The sequence below is a fragment of the Mixophyes fleayi genome, chromosome 2 (assembly GCF_038048845.1).
Source record: "Mixophyes fleayi isolate aMixFle1 chromosome 2, aMixFle1.hap1, whole genome shotgun sequence".
In the NCBI taxonomy this organism is placed as follows: domain Eukaryota; kingdom Metazoa; phylum Chordata; class Amphibia; order Anura; family Limnodynastidae; genus Mixophyes; species Mixophyes fleayi.
In genome coordinates, this window is record NC_134403.1 from 363,195,818 (window position 1) to 363,218,747 (window position 22,930).

At 42.9% G+C, this 22,930-nt stretch overlaps 1 long non-coding RNA gene across 1 annotated transcript; it reads left to right on the forward strand.

The window, feature by feature from the left end:
• The first annotated feature begins 4,645 nt into the window (after window positions 1–4,645).
• On the forward strand, window positions 4,646–15,060 carry LOC142140525 (uncharacterized). The gene is made up of 3 exons (XR_012688530.1): window positions 4,646–4,839; window positions 14,726–14,843; window positions 14,939–15,060. It is a non-coding gene; the product is annotated as an uncharacterized LOC142140525 (long non-coding RNA).
• Window positions 15,061–22,930: the final 7,870 nt, after the last annotated feature.

Here is a 22,930-nt window from a genome sequence, read left to right on the forward strand (position 1 = left end):
TTAGTGTTTTTGTTTTAGTCACATGACCTCATTACAAAGCACAAAATGACCAAGACGCAGAGCATTTTTTGGTAGTGACATTCACCTAGATTTGTGCAACCGTTTGATTTCCACCAAAAACGAAGATATGTATGGAGCAAATAGTGCGTTTGGGCAGGGGCAGAAGTTAGCACTGGCCGAGAGGAGCACTTAGGGGGAGAGTATTCCTTGCATTGTACAGAGTAGGGGCACTGCGCAAAAGCGTTTTGCGCTGTGCTTGAAATCCTAGCTGGGATTACATTTCCGCAGACAAAACCTCGTCATACTCAGCAAAAACCACAGCGGACCACATATAAGATGTGAACTCAGGGACTTAGGTAAATTTGGACGCAAGTCCATTTGTGTAGCGCAAAATATGAATGTCACTGCCACACATGCGCACAAAAAATACGTACACTTGCCTCTGCATGCAAAGGTAGTCGCACCCTGCATGTACGATTCCTTGCGGATCGGGGGATGGCAAGAGGCATGGTCAAGTACAGTAAGGGCAGTGTTCAAGTAAATGCGACCGATGTAGACCCGGACAAGATTCACCTGTCAGGAAATGTATCTGTTGCGGGTGCTCTACGTCTGGTGCAAGATACAAAATGATAATGATGACAATCAACAGAAATGCGTCTGGCTCAACATACTACGTAGAATGTTTCTTTTATCAGATGCAATTTACGCCTGCGTTTTAGACGGAGGTTGCATACAACTCTACATGAGGCCGTTAATGAGCAGCGCACAGGTCACCTACATGGCAAGTCTATCACACTGACCATCCACTTCAGGAGATACCATTGCAAACAGGTGTGCGGACAGGTAGAAATATGTGAAGTGCACAAGTGTAAATGTCAGATCACAAGTCAAACTTCCAACCAGTTTATAATCACCCTATTTAATGAATAATAGTTTTTCCCCAAAAATACTGCTTGATTTAGCCTGATATACGGCTTATTTTAATCATGGGAAGGGAAAATTGAGACTGTCTTTATTATTGTTTTGTTTTTGCTGCTCTGTTGTCTCAGAATCCATTCCAGATTCTGTTGTATGTCCAGGGCCGGATTAACCATAGGGCTAACTGGGCTACAGCCCAGGGGCCTATGGCATCCAGGGGGCCCTTGAAAGTGCTCAGCAGCAGTATTGATCGGTCGGGGGCGGGGACGCCCCCGGTGTGATCAGTGCTGCTGAGCACTTTCACTGCAGTCCCTGGCGAGCTGTAGTCTCCTTACTGAGGAGATCTTGTGAGTCTCACTCTCACAAGATCTCGTCAGTAAAGAGCGTACAGCGCGCCGGGGAAGGAGGTAAGTGCCGGGGGGATGGGGGGGCGGGCAGCTCGGATCACGGGGGGGGGCCCTCACAGGGGAATGAAGGCCCCCTTAGCCCAGGGGCCTCCATTCCCTTAATCCGGCACTGTGTATGTCAGAGTTGTTGTGTTTCTGTGTGCTGGAGGTTGCAAACATACTCACCTTGCTTTCTGGGCTGGTAACAGGGATTTCACATTGCAACTGATTTGTCATTTCTTTCAAGACTCATTAATGCTCACGACCTAGCAGCTGATCAGCCAGCACTCTCTGTTCACATGATTTCTACCCAGCAGCTGATCAGTGAACACTTTCTGCTCACATGATTGCTGTTGGGAGACTATTACGCTAAGTCTTCATCCCCAGTGGTCTAGTGGCCTTAAGTTGGGGCACCGCCGGGTCCCATCCATTTTGCGCTACTGCGCATGCGCGGATTCTTCTTGCTATTCCTGGCTTTCAGTTAATGAACCAAGCAGTGCATCTATGGGCTGCGTATATCCCATGCAAAAACATTACTGCATTTGAGGTACATAGGAGGCAATAACATATAAGACCTAAGCCTGCACGCATGTGCACCTTACCAGTGCCCCAATATATATCTGCTGCCTGCATATAAATAATATATGTACTACATGGCTTTGTAACAGATAGTACTCCAAGAGACTGTGATATATCTATATACAAGCTGTATATAGTTGTAGCAAGCACTAGTTTATTACTTTACTCAGTGAGTGTGATCCTATCACAGTCAGAGAGATCAGAGACAAGATCCTAACAGCATTGTAAGTCGGGAAAATTACAGTTCACCTGAGGACAAAATGTAAAAGTGTAATTACAAATATTGAAGAAGTTTTGTTTTTATCAGAGTTAGGAACTAAGTCACAAAGTAGACTTCGCAGAAGGCAAGTGCACTGTGCAAAATAAAAGATGGATTGTAAGAGCGACAGCTATCCGTTGCCTGAAAGGTACCCATCCTAATAAACCAATTTATGAGAGTTGCCTTAAAGGTGTCACGGTTGACTTACAGGAAATTGATCCCTAGGCTCTGCTGAACATGGCTTGGCCCACCCACGGGCGCGGAGTCTAACAGACAGGTGGTTTTCACCAGGAACCCCCGCAAGGAGGTGTGGTCTTAGCTGCACCAAGTCTGCAGGTCGCGGTACCGTGAGTGAGTGTACAGCAGAACGATGTGGGGGAGCCAGGTGAAGTGGATGGAGACGATGGAGTCCACAGATGAGTGGTATAAATACAGGCACAACAATAATATAGGCTGATGGTCAGCAGCCAATGAGTCACTATGAGAATAGGTGCTCTGCGGTATAACAACGAGAGGACAGAGGCTGTCACTATGAAGTACTCTGGAGATGGTAATGGAAGTACTGGAGCAGCAATAGTTCAACACGGCCAGAGACTGAGAGCAGACTGGAGTGGTGGAGGTAACTCGTAGTAACAGCTGATGAGTCCCAGATGAAAGAGCAGCTCTGAGCGGTAGCGATGAGAGTACTGAAGCTGTCACGATGAAGTACACTGGAGATGGTAATAGAGGTACTGGAGCAGCAATAGTTCAACACGGCCAGAGACTGAGAGCAGACTGGCGTAGCAGTGGTAACCCGCGATAACGGCTGATGAGTCACAGATGTAGTAGCGGCTCTAAGTGGTAGCGATGAGAGAACTGAAGCGGTCACAATAAAGTACACTGGAGATGGTAATAGAGGTACTGGAGCAGCGATAGTTCAACACGGCCAGAGACTGAGAGCAGACTGGTGTGGTGGAGGTAACCCGTAGTAACAGCTGATGAGTCAAAGATGTACTAGCGGCTCTGAGTGGTAGTGATGAGAGAACTGAAGCTGTCACGATGATGTACACTGGAGATGGTAATAGAGGTACTGGAGCAGCGATAGTTCAACACGGCCAGAGACTGAGAGCAGACTGGAGTAGCGGAGGTAACTCGTGGAAACAGCTGATGAGTCACAGGTGTAGTAGCGGCTCTGAGTGGTAGCGATGAGAGAACCGGAGCTGTCACGATGAAGTACACTAGAGATGGTAAGAGAGGTACTGGAGAAGCGATAGTTCAGCACAGGCCACGAACTGAGAGCAGACTGGAACATAGGCAAACCACAAGGAGAACAGGAACCAGAACCACAGGCTGCAGGAAGTGAGCTTGAAGAACAGGCATCAGACAGGTGAATCCAGGAGGTTTAAATAGTGCTCCAGAAGTGCTTAGCCAATGAAAAAGAGGGAGGTGTTCCTGAAGTGCAATAGGCTTGCATCTGCACATATCTGAATATAGCTGAATAAATTAACTGGAGAATGTCTGATGCTGGGACATGGCAGTATCCAGATGAATGGACTGCAGGTAACGAGACAGGTACTATCTGTGGGACCGGAGCCTTACAAAAGGTAAACAAACCTTCCCGAAATCAGCAACAAGAGCTGATATGACATTAGTATTGGTGCACATAGATGTATATGGCCCTATGGAGACTGAGTCAATTAGTGGTTACCACTATTTCATGACACTGATTGATGATTACACGAGGAAGAAACAAGCACATTCCCTTAATGCAAAAAGCAAAGTTATATACAAGGTCAAAGGATACAAAGCTCTGGTGGAGACAATGTTTTAAGATCTGATAACGGAGGAAAATACTTGAACAAGAACCTTGTAGACTTTGTTAAAAATAATGGATTTCAACATCAGTTGACTATGTCGCACACGCCTGAGCAATTGGTGTAAGTGAGCGTGCAAATCATATGATAGTTGAGAGAGCTGAGTGACGTTGGCCAAGAAAAAAAATTTGGTGCTGAAGAAGTACAAGCCGTAATTTACTTAGAAAACTATTCACCCGCTACTGCAGTTAAAGGCAAAACACCAATTGAAGCGTGGTCTGGAAGAAAGCCTAACATCAGTCATCTTAGAGTGTTTGGATGCAAAGCATACGCATACATTCCTAAATAAAGAAAGCGCAAATTAGATTTTAAGTCACAAGACTGTATCTTCCTTGGATATTGTCTAAAGGCTGTAACTTGTTAAATCCAGAAACGTCATAGTCCATGAAACAGCACCACCTAGCCGAGAAAAATAAATGAAGTTCAAGAAAAGGCAGTAATACTAGACATACCTACATCCTCAAGTGTATCTGAGTCAGAGACTTCAATTCTCGACAAGCAACAGGAGACAAGAACTGCTGCAAGGAGTAAAAAGGGAAAACCTCCAAGGAAACACTGAGGAATGTGCCAACTTTGCGTTCTCAGAACCACAACATTTGCAAGAGGCAAAAATCAGTGATGAATAGGAACACTGGAAAATCAGCTGAAGATAAAGAGATGACGTCTGTAGATGAAAATGAAACCTGAACTGTTGTCAATAGGCCAAGCCACCGGAAAACAATTAAAAACAAATGGGTTTTCTGTAAGAAGCTAAACACAGATGGATCGATTGCCCGTTACAAGGTTCGTCTTGTTGCAAAGGGATTTACTCAAAGGACCAGGAAATTTTCTCGCCTGTGACAAGGTACAGTACACTACGTTTAGTCATTGCTATATCTGCGTTGCATGATTTGTTGCTCTGCCAGTTGATTGACATGGAGTTTGCACGTTCAGAGACTGATCACAGTCTATACCACAAGATGATAGATGGAAAACTGTTCATCATTGCTGTATATGTGAATGACTTGTTGCTAGTAGGTCAGAAAACTCACATAAACAGTGTAAAAAGTCTATTGGGAGAATAATTCCAATTGAAAGACTGAGGCCCTGCACAACACTTGTTGGAAATAAGAATTTTGCAAAGTCTGAATGCCGAGACTGTCACCATTGACCAATAAAATTACCTGTTTGGATTAGCAGGCGTAGTGGTGAGCTGCTCAAGTAGGCAGCAGCCTACAGTCGCTCTTTCCAGTACCAAAGCTGAGTATATGGCTTTCACAGAAACAGCTAAATAAGCCTTATGGATTAAAGAGACTTTGGGCTAGATTTGCTAAGCTGCGGGTTTGAAAAAGTGGAGATGTTGCCTATAGCAACCAATCAGATTTTAGTTATCATTTGTTTAGTACATTCTACAAAATGACAGCTAGAATTTGATTGGTTGCTACAGGCAACATCTCCACTTTTTCAAACCCGCAATTTAGTAAATATACCCCTTTGTGTGAACTACATCTCTTAAATGGAGTTGAGACTATCAACATCAAGTGTGATAATAAAGGTGCCATTGACTTGCCAGCAAGTACGAAGCATCATGGTAGGTCTAAGCATATTGCAATTAGACACCACTTCATACGAGAACTTGTTGAGGAAAAAGTCAGTCGACGTGAGTTACGTTGCACGGGAGCTGAATGCAGCTGATATCCTTACAAAAGGACTTGCTTCACAAGTTTTGATCACATGTCGTAAAAAATGTGGTCGGAATGTTATGACAATTGATGTATTGTTTTGTTGACATTATTTTGTATGTTAATTCCATGTTTTTAGTTGCAGGAGAACTACATGAATGTTTATTAAGTTTAATGCATGTGGCTTTTCTTCTAATTGGTGAAATCATTGGTCACTGGGGTGTATGCTCCATCTCCATCCCCAGGGGTCTAGTGGCTGGAAGTGGGACACTCAGGTCCCATCTGCTCTGCGCTACTGCGCATGTGCAGTTTCTTCTCGCTGTTCCTAGCTCTCAGTTAAAGAAGCAATCAGCCTGTCTATGGGCTGTGTACATCCCCTGCAAAAATGCTACTGTGTAGGAGGTACATAGGGGGCGATAAGAAATGAGCCTGCATATATGTGCAGGCCCTATATATCTGCTGTCTGCATATAAATAATACATGTACTACACGGCTGTGTAGTACATAGTGCTCCAAGAGACTGTGATATATCTATATACAAGCTGTGTTCACCAAACTGCAAGTATACTTCAGGTTTTATGTATGTATATACCTGCATCCTGCATACAATGTACATTGCTGTATCCTGTGACTAAAGCAACATTTCTGGTTAAGTTCCCAAACGCGTGGATTCACCTCCTTCTCACATTCCACTGACACCTAGTACAGACACCTGCCAATAAGTTATCCCACTAATTTCTACCCAAAAGCTGATTGGTCAGGACCTACGTAAATGCACTCATTGCCATTATTGCCTTGCTGGTGTGAGGTTTACCTAGGCTAGTTCCTCTACCTTTGTTGTATATAGATTGGTATATTTTCTGCTGCTGGATTCAGTGTGTTTGACCTTGGCTACATTTACTGGAGCTTACTCTTGTATCTCTGCCTGCGCTTGAACTCTCAGCCTGTTTACTGACCTTGTGTAACTTTCCTGTTCTTTGACCCAGCTTTCCAATTGGCTATTCTCTTTTGTGTCCTCTCTATCTTGTTTAGTTTACGTGTGGCTCCATAGCTGTGAGTTTTCCTGACTCTACCTCACTCACGGCTATTAACAACTATATACTACTGGGATAAAGTCCAGGGGGCATCTGAGTACCGGTGAACAGTGTGATTCCGGGAAAGGCGACTGCTAATGGTGAAAAAAATTCTGCGCCATAAGTTCTGTATAGGGGTTATCAGTCGATGATTGTGGGGTTCGTATCAATTATATGTGGCACTATTGATTTTTCTTATAAAATTGCGTAAAGAGGATCTAGATGTGCGCCACTCTGAAGAGTGCAACTGTAAGATGCAAAACAGGACCCATTCGAAGTATAGGTTGAAACCTGATCTTCATCAGTTTAGAGCTGGTGAAGAAATGAAATCCTTATGAGGAGTTGAGATGGCCGTGGCCACCTACGCACAGCAATGGAACCTCCATCCATTTATCTTGCTTCAATAATGTCATTCTACAAAGGCAAATATCCTTTTTGCACTACTCCATAAAAGAAGATGTGTCTACACCGTACCCAGTAAAGAAAACCTCACTCCGCTCAACTTCCGCCGTCGGCCGGAACATACTTGTGCTCTTCTGAAACCACCATGTAATGTTTGTCTCAGGAGGAGAGCTCTGGGGTGATGAAACAGAGGCGCAGAGTCTAACGGGTCACTCGGACTTCACCAAGAACCACCACAAGTCAGAATGGAGTTTTGCAGCCGGGAACCCTCAGGTAGCGGCCCTCTAAAAAGCCACTACGTGTAACACAGCAGGGCTGGAGGTAATCCAGAAGCAGGTCAGCAAGCCAAGAACTGGTACACTGGTTTTAGCGAGGTACAAAATCAGTATGCAGAAGGGAGGTTCAATAACAAGCCGGGAACTAGTACACAGGCAATAGTGCAGTACAAAATCAGGATCCGAGAGAGAGAGGTCAAAAACAAGCAAGGACTGGTACACGATGAGTTAATAGGCAGAGAAGCAATCCAAGGGAAAAGTACAGGAAAGCTCACCATCTGCAGCATACAGGGAGTTAGACTGGTAAACCTATTGCTCTAACAGTGCTGCAGTGTCAGAGTGAGCTTTATATACTGTGCAGATGAATAAGCCGCCTCCCAGCCACAATCATGTGACCGCCCGAACCTGCAAGTGCTGATCTTACACAGAGGCAGAGGGAATCAGCAGCACAGGAGTGTAGAGCAGATAAGTTTGTGACACACCGCCACCTTCTCCGTAATCCTATGCGCTTTGGTGTCAATCTATAAATAGCAAATTTAGCTGACACTCCTTGGGTTAATTGGTCCACCACGCTGCTACTGCTCCCAACAAAATTGATTAAATAGACTATAGATATAGAATCAGCACACCATCACTAGTTCAGCACATTGCTGTGTTTAATCAGAGGTTTTGGGACACGTGCACAGTTACAGATACAGTGGGCCTAGGTGATTAAGGAAAGTAAGGCAAGAAAAAGGAGTAAATGTTCTCCAGGACAAACCATGTTACAATGCAAGAGGTGCAAATTAATTTATTATTTTGCACATAAGATAAATACTGGCTGTTTTTTGATGTAGCACACAAATACTTACTTTATTTTTACACTGAAATTTAAAGTTGAACTAGGACATGCCCTACCCCAACTATAAATCTGTGCATACATTTTAAATTTACCTCCCCCTGCAATGCAACATGGTTTTGCCCAGATTCAAAGTTACTCCTTTTTTATGCTTTGCTCTCCTTAATGACTCAGGCCCAGTATGTATTATGCTAGCAGTCTTATGAAACACTAGTGGTCATCTCTGTTTGCACGATTGTAACTGTTTATCCACCTCGCACATACATATGTGAATCAGCCCATCAAAGGGAAAAATTTGCCCCTACTTTTGGGAGAGTGCAGGACTGTATGGAAAAGAAGATGGTGGAAAAAGTTAAAATGTTGCGTAAATTAAGAACCTACTATCCGTTAAGGACCCCTCCTTCAATTAAATGACATCTTCTATTTTTAGTCTGTTTCTTCCCATTGTAACTGTCTTTACTAAATGGGGGGAATGCAGATGCCGGCATTGTGGAGCGTGGACATCACGCCGTGCACATTGCTGGCAATTACGGTACGAATCTCCGCTCTTTTTCCCTCACACCTTTATATGTTGCGAGGAAAAATGAGCGGAGGTTTCTGTCAAATTTCAACCGTGAAGTGTCTGACGGACGTTTCGGAGACACTTCTTGGCTAATTGACTTCCCCCCCCCCCCCCCCATGTGTCACATTTGCATGTTTGAGTTCTTCTATTACATGGGTATGCGTGTGTTTCGAAACTTGTGTACCCCCTTTCAAATATGCCTGCATGGTAAACTAAAAAAGAGACCAATTAAAAGTACAGAACGACTCTCAATTACTGGCTCCTCCTAAGCATCAGTAAAAATCTTCTACTGCACCTTGATTCTCAAGTAACTCTCTTGACCCGCTGCTAAATGAAATCTTATTTTTGCGTGTGGGTCATGTACCCAGCTCATATTTAGCTCAGAAGCCTCCTTTAGATGTCCCACAAATGCCGCCATCTTGGTTTGCAGACCCAAGCGTTTCTTGTGAGAACTTCACCTCACAAATCAGCAAATGTGCTATGGTGTTGGGGGATTGAAGATTGACAACATTCTAGTAAATATTTTAAAAAAAACCAAGATAGAAAAAGCAATAACCTGTCTGTCAAGTCTGAATACTACTCTTTTGGAGGCTGAGCTTTGGAAGGGCTTGAACAGTTTGGCAGCGTTCCCAAAAATCCTGTGTACAATGGAGTCTGCAGAGCAACTAATAGTCAGCGTTGATTTATGGCTTCTAAATGAATTCAATCAAAGCTGCCTTATTGACAAACCTATAGGGAACACACCTTCACTGCCTTATTGTTAGTCAGCTCAGGTGTCAAACTTCAATAAAACAAGAAATTATATGAAATTAAAAACCATAAAGGTCAGGTAGAGGGGGAAAGAGGCCATTATGTGTAGAGATTATGTCAAATGGAACAAAAAGAAACTACTTCAGTACATGGAAAATAAAGTTCTGATTTCTGCAATAAAAAAAATCAGAAAAAAAGTATTTGATAGACGATAACTTTAAACTACTAGATAGAACATTAAAAGAAAGATTTCCTTACATGCTCCACTTCCGACTGCCATTTATATTGTTTTAGACCTGAATAACCACAAATCGTTATATATATTAGTTTAAAATAACTGCAGATCAATATCCAGGGGTGTAATTAGACATTTCTGGCATCGTAGGGAAATTTTGCAAGCCATTGATTTTGTCTCATAGTTCAAATAGTTCCCTTAACTTTTCCCAAAGACCTCCTGTAAATCTTATAAATAATCCACTCACTAAACAAAAGCTTGGAAGTAGTGGTTATTGGGAATCCGGTATGATGTCATTGGGTGTTCAGTGAGTTTAGAGGTCACAAAAAAACAATATAGAGCAGGCAAAAGAGACTTGATTATAGCCTACAAAGAGCCATCCAATATAATTGCCTTAAATTGTTTTCTGCACAATTGAGCACATTTTCTGGAGAACTTTTAATCTCTTCATTCATCAATAAAGCATTGATTATCGAGGTCGTTACCTGACTTGACACAGAGATAAGATCCTGATAAGGTCCCAGTTGTCATGATTGTAATTAACTGTTGATGAACCTAAATTATTTATCAGTAAAGACAGTAGTATTATGTGACAGCATGCTCCAATGAGTCTCCAATAGCACACAGTGATAATGAACAACTGGAACGGATTGGTTTAAATGGACAACTTGACATGATCCTGGCGCTGCCATTAGGTGACCCTTAGGCCGTCGTCCATGGTGGTAATGGTTAGGGGGCTTCTAAAACACTAAATGAGTGGCACAATGTCATGCATGACCCCGCAGCGCCCCCCAAATGGATTACCGGACACGGAGAAGCAGCCGGCAGCCTTCCTGGTGAAGCTGTTAGCTGCTATTCCTCAGTGTCAGTGATACCATAGCCCAATCTGAAGGTCAGAAGCAACAGGGGTGGGGGTGCAATGCCCAAGGGGGGTGCTGCTTGAAGGGGTTGTAAGGGGCACTGTCTACAACGCCCACAGAACCGCCAAAAAGAATAACAGATAGGGACTGATTCGTGTTCAGACGCAACCTGCACGCAACTTGCATTTTAAGAAAGAGCTTGGTTCCAAGCGGATCTCGAGATCCATATCCATTTGAATCTGGGTGCAGAACAGACTGCAGAATAGGCACAAGCAATACAAAGTCACATCACAGCGCATAAAAAAAATGTAATTCTAAAATAAATCATCAACTCTTAACAGTAAAATCATTAGTAAAATTATTTTATTTTTATTTATTTTTACATTAAATACGTAAATCAAAATACTTTTAATACATACTGTACATAAAATGTGTTTATATAGACAATGTTACGTTTTCTTACTTACGTCCGAACAATGACTCAGGCCCATAGTGTGTAATTCAGTAAAACATATATATGTGAATCACACACTTAAACTGCTCACCTTGAAGGTGTGGAAATAAATCTTTAGTGTAAATAAATCTCCAATGTAGTCCTGTCTGTTAACTTCTTAAGACTGCGAGATCCACAACAATGCTCAATAGCAAAATAAATATAATGTAGTGCACTATCTGACAAAAATATAATCATTAAACACTTATAAAAAGAGTTGAAGTGTGTTTTAGTGATATTTAACACTGTATCTTATCCATTATCTTTATTGTGTGAGTAATAAATCAAACCACATTTTGTGCTGTAAATATATTAAGTGCATCCGATGACGGCTCCCATTGGTTGGTGGGAAATTAGATGTATTCACTGTCATGTCTCATTTTCAGATGGGAGATGTTTGAAAAAGTTTTATGCATTTCTACGTGGGCAATTATATGCTTGGTAAAAAAATGCAAGTTGTGGATGGAGCTAGGTATACATTAGCCTAATGACTGCGGATGGTAGGGAGAGTGAAGTAAGAGTGTGTGTGCAGCCCTTTTAAAGGGGAAGGTGAGCAGTCAAGTGAGTTATGAGAGGGAGAGGAACAAAAGAAGTTTATGAGGAATGAGATAACTTTAAGTGGTGAAGGCGAGTGTTATAGTGGTGCATATCTTGATTTCAAGATAAGCTGCACATAATCTTGAACTATGTGACAGCCGGGTTCTGAGAGAGATTTTTGTGAGATATATAATGGAGAACTAGGCACATACTTGTCAACTTTGTGACTCTGTTCTCCGGGAGATCCTAGAGGAGAGGTCATGTGACGGGGTAGGAGGTAGCGTGGTGACGTCTTTGCATCACCATAGACCCCCCCCCCACTATAAAATACAGAAAAACACGGCATTGAATAGTGGGAGCAGGGCATAATGGCGCTATTAAGCCCCGCCTCCCGATATTCAATTTCGGAATTTGTTGGGATCCAGGAGGTATGCCTACTCTTCCGGGCGAGTAGACAAGTATGACTAGGCACCCTAGTCAAAGGGGATGACCCATTCTAGTTATTACTGTGGGAGTTATTGTGTTCCTCCAGAGACTGTGTATATTTACTATGTAAATAAATTCTTCATCATTTATTCGGCATAAAGAAAATGACTTGGCACCGACAATTCTCAATCATCATTTGTTTTTGTGCACCGCTTCAGCTGTCACACCTGTATGTGCGAGGTCTATTATGTGCTTACATTTACCTGCATACCCTGCCATGGAAGGGACTGAGCTAGTTTTCAGTCAGGTAGGTGGAGGCCACACAACCAGTGGTTGAAGTGGATATTTTGAAGTGAGGGTTTTTTAACATTTGTCCCCCTCAGTGCCCAAATGATTCACTTCCCCCCCCTTAAAAAAAAACTGTGTCTGTGCATTCCCATCCTTCATTACTATTTGTGTTTTATAGTGGCTGTATCCATGACATTCCCATTCTTAAGCTGTCTCTCCCTTCACACTTAACCTTTAACCTATGTACTTGCACCATCTTCTACTCTCTCCCTTTCACATATCCCCCTGCACCATCTTCTCCCCTGTCCCTGTCATATATTCCCCTGCACCATCTTCTCCCCTGTCCCTGTCACATATCCCCCTGCACCATCTTCTCACCTGTCCCTGTCACATATCTCCCTGCACCATCTTCTCCCCTGTCCCTGTCACATATCCCCCTGCACCATCTTTTTCCCTGTCCCTGTCACATATCCCCCTGCACCATATTTTCCCCTGTCCGTCACATATCCCCCTGCACCATCTTCTCCTCTGTCCCTGTCACATATCCCCCTGCACCATCTTATTCCCTGTCCCTGTTACATATCCCCCTGCACCATCTACTCCCCTGTCCCTGTCACATATCCCCCTGCACCATATTTTCCGCTGTCCCTGTCACATATCCCCTGCACCATCTTCTCCTCTGTCCCTGTCACATATCCCCCTGCACCATATTTTCCCCTGTCACATATCCCCCGGCACCATCTTCTCCTCTGTCCCTGTCACATATCCCCCTGCACCATATTTTCCCCTGTCCCTGTCACATATCCCCCTGCACCATATTTTCCCCTGTCCCCGTCACATATCCCCCTGCACCATCTTCTCCCCTATCCCCGTCACATATCCCCCTGCACCATCTTCTCACCTGTCCCTGTCACATATCCCCCTGCACCATCTTCTCACCTGTCCCTGTCACATATCCCCCTGCACAATCTTCTCCTCTGTCCCTGTCACATATCCCCCTGCACCATCTTCTCCTCTGTCCCTGTCACATATTCCCCTGCACCATATTTTCCCCTGTCACATATCCCCCTGCACCATATTTTGCCCTGTCACATATCCCCCTGCACCATCTTCTCCCCTGTCCCTGTCACATATCCCCCTGCACCAGCTTCTCCCCTATCCCCGTCACATATCCCCCTGCACCATCTTCTCCCCTGTCCCTGTCACATATCCCCCTGCACCATCTTCTCCTCTGTCCCTGTCACATATCCCCCTGCACCATCTTATTCCCTGTCCCTGTCACATATCCCCCTGCACCATCTTATTCCCTGTCCCTGTCACATATCCCCCTGCACCATATTTTCCCCTGTCCCTGTCACATATCCCCCTGCACCATCTTCTCCTCTGTCCCTGTCACATATCCCCCTGCACCATATTTTCCCCTGTCCCTGTCACATATCCCCCTGCACCATATTTTCCCCTGTCACATATCCCCCTGCACCATCTTCTCCTCTGTCCCTGTAACATATCCCCCTGCACCATATTTTCCCCTGTCACATATCCCCCTGCACCATATTTTCCCCTGTCCCCGTCACATATTCCCCTGCACCATCTTCTCCCCTATCCCCATCACATATCCCCCTGCACCATCTTCTCCCCTGTCCCTGTCACATATCCCCCGGTACCATCACTCACTTTTCTGTTCAATCGTTGAGAGTGAATGGAATGCAGGTGGATATTTTCAGTTTCCTCTGCTGCTAAGTAGGGGAGCAGCAGAGGTACAAAAAGATGCATACGGTGAATGTGCAGCCTGTCACATCTATGTAATGGGCATTATTCATACTTGTGTATGACAGGGGAGAAGATGGTGCAGGGGGATATATGACAGGGACAGGGAATAAGATGGTGCAGTACCACACGACTGCTATTATGCTTAATTGCATTTGTTATTGTACTTATGTGTATTCATGTTCAGGTATTCCTTTTGTTATGTTGTGTTGATGATAATGATGACAACAAGACAATAATGGATAGGGGACCAATGGATTTCTTGCTCACTATACAGTGACTCTTTGGCTGCCATTACTTTACACGTTACCTCAAACCCCAATGTGTAGTTGTTGTTCAGCAGCTTATGTGCAAACCCTACAGTAATGGTAAGACAGTAAATTAAAATAAAAATCAATATTATCGCCTCTTCAGGCCTTGACATAGTGTGTAATCCTGATAGCAAAACCAAAATTAATTATGTGAGGAGGAGGAGGAAGAATAAAAAAGGAATGTTGTACAGTAACAGGTTATCAGAGGACTAAATATCACTGGTAACTCTTCTTCCTCGGCTCTGAAATTAGCTCCTTACGCTTACAACAATATGCAACATACCACACATCCAGACCAGTCATTGGCATGCTTCGAGACGGTTAGACGGCCCGCACATGTGCAGTTCTACAGAGACCGACCCAGAGAAGGGTAAGTTAACCCTTACCACGCTGGGCCAGTATCGCTCAGCTGAGCCGGCTATATTTTTTAAATAAATTGCAACTATAATGATTTTTTTTTTACAGATAAAACCAGAGAAAGCGGCCTACTGAAAACATTCCCCATGTGATTTCCCTGAATTCTTATTTGTTTCCTTAAATTAAACATAATGCAAATTATTCAGTTAATGTCAAAATCATAAAATGTATCTAGAAATGTCTCCTGTTCAGCAACAGTGCATTGAATAAAGAGAACATAAAGGTTAACAAAGTGCAGAGTTCAATCATAAATATAATATATAGAAAATAATGTATTTAACTTAATTCTCCTTTCATCAATTCTTAAAAGATTTCGGTTTGCCCTGTGGGAACCTGTCTGGTATCATAGACTCCGATCAGCTGAAATCTGTATTTCACACGTGTTCTGATCTTAAAAGAAAGATTGATTATTTTATAACGATATTCCACAATCAATGTTAACAATAATCAGTTTATTAATACTGACAAGGGTGTGACATTCACTTTAGCCAACTAGAACCAAGAGCAGCAGAGATTCCATGATACGTCTATATTATTATGTGGACTATAATTAAATTATACAATCCTGATGTCTGGATTGTCTTTCAGCCACAGTAACCATAAGTTTGTTTAGATCAATTTTTCATCTATTTGAAAACCCAAGTGTGGGAAAACGGGAGATATTTATCTTACTGTGTGTATTAGGGTGTGTACCAGAGTACTGTAATACCTGGTGATTTCTAGAATCTGAGACTTTAATGTAATAGTTGTGAGTGGGTGAGTGTTATGTGATCCTCCAAAAGTATCATATTTATGATGATGTTTTCTTTAGCTGTTTCTGTATTAGAAACCAGATCCATACGGGTACTGGCAGAAAAGTAACTAAGTTTCAGGCCCCCTGGCAACATATGAGGGTAGAGCTCATGGGAAATAATTCATAGAGCAAATAAATAACTAGGAATAAAGGGTCCCCATAGCTGCATTCCGACGGGCTGCATCTCCTCTTCATTGTCCCTCATAGCATCACTCTGGGGCACATTTATCATTATTCACATAAAGTGAAAAGTAGTTTTCAATCCTTATCGCAATGATAAGGATTGAACTACTTCTCACATTTATGTACAGCCGTGCAGAGAAACAGCAGTTCCGAAAAACTGCTGTTTCAGTGATAAAAAAAAAACATACTTACCTGCCTCTTCGGAAGCGCTGTCTCCAGGTCTTCTCCTCACTCTTCAAGTGCGCATGTCCAGTACACAGATCCCCTCTCTGTCTCTGCAACGATAGTTGCAGAGAGAGAGCTGTGAGTGACAGGGAGGGATCATGTGATCCCTCCACACATGCGCTGTCCAGCTCTGCTCTCCGGAGCAGAGCTGACAGCATTAGATTTCCTCATGTACGCCAGCTGCAGCTGGCGTACATTAATATCATCATCATCATCACCATTTATTTATATAGCGCCACTGATTCCGCAGTGCTGTACAGAGAACTCATTCACTTCAGTCCCTGCCCCATTGGAGCTTACAGTCTAAATGCCCTAACACACAGACACAGAGAGAGAGGGAGAGACTAGGGTCAATTTTTGATAGCAACCAATTAACCTACCAGTATGTTTTTGGAGTGTGAGAGGAAACCGGAGCACCCGGAGGAAACCCACGCAAACACAGGGAGAACATACAAACTCCACACAGATAAGGCCATGGTCAGTTCCCGAAAAAAATGTTTTTTCGGGACTTGTTAGATTGCAGCCAGGAGCAGTCACCATTCTGTTGAATGGTGACTGTTAGAAAAAATGAACTGCAGCGAAAATTAGTGGTTTGGAAGATTGAACAGTCGAACGGAGCTGTCATAAATATCAATTGCAGACTTCCTTCACCTATTTTCACGGTAAGTGCACGATAGTGCAATACCGTCATTTGTTAAATGTGCCCCTCTGTCTCTTCCCCCTATACCCTTAAATCCCAGGTTTCTCTACATGCACACATATAGGTTTTAGGGCGGGTCACCCTCCCTGTCTGAGACCCCCTATCCCCACCTGACGCTCCCCACTCCCCCTCTCTGCTCTCCTGCTGCCCAGCTCATGCACCTCTTCTGCCAGGCGCATGTGCCGGACCCTGCATGCTCTTTTGGGAGCAGAGTGGGGGGCCTGGGAGTCTAGTGCTGGCCCCTGCCCAAATTTTGCCATGGGGCGCACCGGTGCACTGTTCTGCCCCTGTCAGGGGTATATACATCCTATTGTTTTCTTTGCTATGTACACAGTCCAGGAGCTGCTCAGATCATAGCACATTATAGAGGATGTAGGGTCACCGGTCTGGAGCAGACACAGACCATGCAGTGACTGACATGATGCCGCTATGTATTATCAGGCAGTGTTACTTAATAAATAATAGCATGGACCAGAGTCACAGACTTTAAACAGTGGGTTGCGATACAGAGTCATGCTTTGGGGATCCCGTCCAATATCTTCCTATGGCTTTATAAAATACCACTATGTGCGTGCCATAACATTATTGCTCAGATACTGTACCATGCTATTTCCACACAACATTACCAAATGCCAGCCCTCTCACTGATCCTGTTGAGCCCTTAAGGTCAGCGGGCACCATACCTACGACACAGCTGCACCCCCTGACACTACGGTAATCTTGTTTCTGTAGATGGCTTAAAAGAACATATGAATGGTAGTAAATTCTATAGAAATAGACTGTATTTCTGTTTTCCAGCTTTAAATAGAATATTCTCCAGAATATGAAATACAAAGGGCATTTTTGGCTTATTGTGAATACATTGTGAGTTTCTTTCCATTTATTTAACAATATAGACAATGATAGAATAAATGGCTAGAGCCAAAGTGCTCGCCAGTTGTGATATCATTATAATTCCTATTTCTATCAGTGACATTGGCAGAATTTCTATCAACATAAATAAAACGTAATGTCACATACATTAGGGCTACACCATCAACTTATCCAGAAATGAAGATAGGACTTAATTTACACGTCAAAATAAATGATTTATCTGCCAGCTAAGACATTGATTAAACTTACTGCTGACTGATGCAAACTGGAGTTCAAACTACCACCAGATCAGAAAGTCTACAGTCACCCACCAGTTTACAGTCTCTTCTTAACCTTAATAATATAATGCTATTTGTTCCTGTATGACCTTCAGACTGCACAGCTATATGTGGTGCATTACAGATGGATCGTAAAACAACAGGTACAGCCATGAGGGTATCCCCTCAGCAGCTGTACAAAATTTCCAGCCTCCTGATTGGATCTCTCCAAGACATAAACCAGACTGGCACCTATCATAAGTGGTCCCCGCTCTGCTCTTCTGAGTGCAGAGGAGGAGGGCATCAGGAGGGCGACCTGGCATTGCTTAGACCCATAGCAGGTACATTCCTTGAGCTACTATAGTAGTTCCACCTTTGGCAGAGAGATAGCATTAAACCAATGGTGGGACAGCCAACCAGGCATCCAGGACAAACATGTCTTATGGTGCCAAACCTTCAAGACATCCACACATAAATATGGCATAATCACAAATTCCCAGCAGATTTTACAGACTGAGCAAACAGTGCATCATATGGATATCCATATTTTCTATTTAGACACTAAGGGCTAGATTTACTAAGCTGCGGGTTTGAAAAAGTGGAGATGTTGCCTATAGCAACCAATCAGATTCTAGCTTTCATTTATTTAGTACCTTCTACAAAATGACAGCTAGAATCTGATTGGTTGCTATAGGCAACATCCCCACTTTTTCAAACCTGCAGCTTAGTAAATCTAGCCCTAAGAGAGTGTTATGTTTGGTACAATTAGCCAACCCTCAATCTATGTTATTGTAATGGCATAGTCAGTGCATTTGATAAAATTTCTTTCTCTAAGTTTCCTAAGTATCAGTGGGTGAACTTGGATCCTGTAATATCAGGCATACAAATCAGTTGCTACAGAGTAGGCTTCAATTGTGTTTGATTAAAGATAACACTATAGGAGACTTGGATTGAGATTTAAAGAGACACTAAACTCAAAATGTTTCTTTTTTTATTTGTGCAGAATGATAGAAAATAAATAAGAATAAAACATGGTCAGATGAGATCTCCAATGATTCCAGCTTCTCTCAGCACTCACGCAAGGCTCTTTTCACCATCCTTAAAGAATGTAAGGATCCCACCCAGTGTTTTAGCTACAGGCCAATCTCCCTGTTGAAGGTTGACCTAAAGTTTTTGCAAAGATGATAGTTAAACACTTGAAAGTTATATTGCCAGATTTAATTCATAATGACCAGGTTGGTTTTGTCCTGGGACGTGAAGCCTGAGACAACACCATGAATATTATCGGTTTGGTTCATTTAGCTAGAGGTGGGTCAACTCCTACTTTACCTTTGTCAACCAACATGGAGAAGGCCTTTGACAGTGTAGATTGGCATTTCTTCACTGGGGAACTGGACCACGTGGGACTGGGTCCTGCCTTCCTACAAATAATCCTTTCCCTCTATAAAGTTCCAACAGCTCACATCAAAGTCAATGGTTCCCTTTCTAACCCATTCTGTTTTAAAAAAAAATTGGGACATGGTAGGGCTGCCCACTACCCACTCTGATTGTTGTTCTTTGCATGGAGGCCTTGGCAAGTTCTACTAGAAACCACCCTGATGTGTCAGGTGACCAGGTGGATGTTACTGATCACAAATTGGCATTATTTGCCGATGACCTTTTGACAATTATAACCAACTCAGTGTTCTTTCTACCCAATCTGATGCCAGAATTTAAACTATTTGGAGAATTATCCAATTTCTAGATAAATTATGTAAAATCTGTGGCTCTAATCCTCTTGATCCTGCCAATTACAATGGGATCCAATATTATTTCCTCTTTGCCTGTAACACCAGTCACATTAAATATATAGGGGTATTAATGATGAAAAATCTCTCAAATCAATGCAGAGTTTAGGAGTTGGCGACTCAGATGTTTCTCCTGGCTTGGGAGAATTAACATCATTAAGATGAATACCCTACCAAAAATGTTATAGCTCCTTCAAACACTTCCTATTCACATCCCTCCCAGATATTTTACTGATCTCCAAAAACTAGTTTGTGAATTTGTTTGGCCAGGGAAATCGCCCAGAATCCAACAAGATATTTTTGGTAGAAGGAAATCACAAGGAGACCGCTTCCTACAGTTCCCTTATGGAGCACACGCAACTTCTCTTTGTATTGTCTGGGACTCCTGGACTTTCCTTCCCATTTGTTTGGTGAGACATAAGCAGGTTGAGCAACTATACTGAAAACATCAGGACAGGTGGGCCCATCAGATCCCCCCTTTTTCTATGCTGTCAACGTAAACCAGTAGGGAGGGGGGGTGGTCTTATTAGGATAGCCTGAGGATCTGCCCGGCTCCTCTTTCTTATCTCCCCCTCACCTCACTTATTTTTACTTTTATTTGTTATAAAGGAAAATTTTAAGATCGTTTCTCTTGTTGCCTACTGATGTACAAGTGTATATTGTTTTACGTTTATGACCTATCCTCAATAAAGAAAAATTAAACAAAAACATTGTCAGTTTATGTTCTATATTTGGATTAAGACTATATAACAAGTATTGTTTTGCAACAGGAAACAGTCAATTACTGAAAATTATGAAATACACTAAATAATGTTTTTTAATGTATATATTTATTTACACAGAACCATTGACTAGAGAGAACTGTATTATTATTATTAATTTTTATTTATAGGGCGCCACTAGGTATCCATAGCGCCGTACAGGGACAGACAGAAACACGATACAGGGTGAGACAGCACGGTAAAGTTAACAAAAAGCACAGTAACTCAGAAGCTCGATGTACAGCTAGATGAGAGGTGAGACCCCCCAGCGGGGTAGAGAAGGGGGTAGAAGGGCAGGAGGACCTCACGGAAGAGACAAGGAGCTGGAGAGCAGAGTTAAGGTGGTGGAGAACAGAAGGAGAGGAGGCCCTGCTCGAAGGAGCGTACAATCTAAGGGGAGGGTAGGATGGACAGAGACGCAATGGTAGGAGGAGGGAATGGGGAGAACGGAGGCTGAGACAGAGAGCAGGGAAGAGGAGAAAGAAAAGGAGGGAGGTAAGAGGGGGACAGGATGGAGGGCAGGAGTGGGACGGGGGTAGGGGGACACAGCTATGGCCACTGACACCTGCCCTGTGAAATCTGTAGCAATATCGAGCAATGGGCCAGATATTGTAGTGTGTTTGGTCCTGAAACACCCCAATATTAATACAATCTTATCGCAATCTTGGTAAACAGGGTCATAAAATTACCCCTAATAGCCTGCGTGTGGTTAACTTCTATCCACACTACAGCATACTTGTCAGATGGGAGGTGAAGCGCAAATACGGAGGAGGGTGGGATACAGCATATTGCTTAATTTTGGCCCCGTAAAGTAATTTTGTGATAGTGTAATTTCCCTCTGGGGTCTTATGCGAGCCCCCTTCCCCCCATCCCCACACAATTTACTAAGAAATTGGCAGGATGGGTAAGAGTGGGCTGATCTCCAGGGAGTCCAGGAAGCTAGCACAGAATTCAGGAGACTCTGGGAGATGACTAATAGTCTCCAGCCGGAAGTGGTCTAGCCACTTGTTTCACATGCGGAATGGTCTTCTCCAGTTTGGGCAAATTGGACCCTTATCCCATCATATATCAGGATTGACCTCTATGTGGTCAGCATTAGATCTAAAAAAGAAGACACCATTGCCTGGAAAGCTTACAATCTAATTATTTATCTATAATCATGTATCTGGGAATATATTAGGCATCAATGTTTTCACAATCACTGAAATACAGTTACAATCATGGGGACTCGTCTCACCACTGCTTTTTAGACCATAGGCAATCCAGACAGGACAAAATTAGGTATTACTAATAAGCAAAAAATAAGAAAAATTAATGTATTTATTATTATATTAATTGAATTTACTTTCAAATTCATTACATTTTAATTAATATCATTTTTTACTATTATTTACAAATTCATATACTGCATTCTCTAAAATTGCAATTGATGAAAGCAGGGGCTTTTAACTAAAACCTTCGGAGCCCAGCAATAAATTTTTGAAGGGCTCTCCAAGGTTTCTTGAATTTCTCCCCTTAATTTACTTTACAAGCCGGGCAGTCGTCTCCTCTTCCTCCAAAGCTGCGTCCACTCTGCCGGTCTATTGGTTTGTGTCATACGACCTAAGCCTACTCTCATTTAGAATTAGGTAACCTCTAGCCTACAGCTGTGGTGGATCTACAGTTCCCAGCACGCTCTTGCAGCCAGAGGATCAGAGGACATGCTGGCACTTGTGCCTCTGCAACAGCTGGAGGTCTTCAGGTTGCTTCCCTCTAATTAGCTTATACGTAAATTATTGTTGAACAAAATATATCAGTTTTATCTGCTTAGTTTAAATGCCAGGTAAAGTGATGATTGCTTTGTGAGATCAAATTTAATCCCCAATGATTATCCGGCAACAGACAATAGCACTGAACCAGTAAGCAGAGTTATCACAAAGAGAACCCTGCATTGTCTACATGCAATACTCCAAGGATTGCTTCTTCAGAACAGTGTTCCAGACGTTGGAATACCAATGTAAAACTGATGTAGCAGAATTCAATATAATGTCCCTTGGACAATGCAAACTACAAGTGGCTGTTTAGCTAAATGAGGACATGCCCATCCCATACAATGGCACGATGCCACCGTCTTTGTTTAACACTCTTGTTAGCAGAGGGAAGAGATTAACATGACTCAAACTGTGTTTACATTGTTACAGTGAACAGAATGAGGTTACATGCTGAGACACTGCACTTCAATGTTTTATTGTGGCTTCAGTGGTTACTGAATGGCTGCCTGGCTGCTTACTATACTGCAAGGGATGCAGGGCAGAATTCGGGGAATGCAGCCTGGAATTCAGTTATGATGAGGGGGTATTTTGGTACCAACAGATCTCCAGTATATTAATTGTTATAATAAAAATAATTTAGAGCCCCTGCCTGCCAAGATAGACACAATCTATCAGACCAGGGATACTGCAAGATTTATAGAACTAATTAG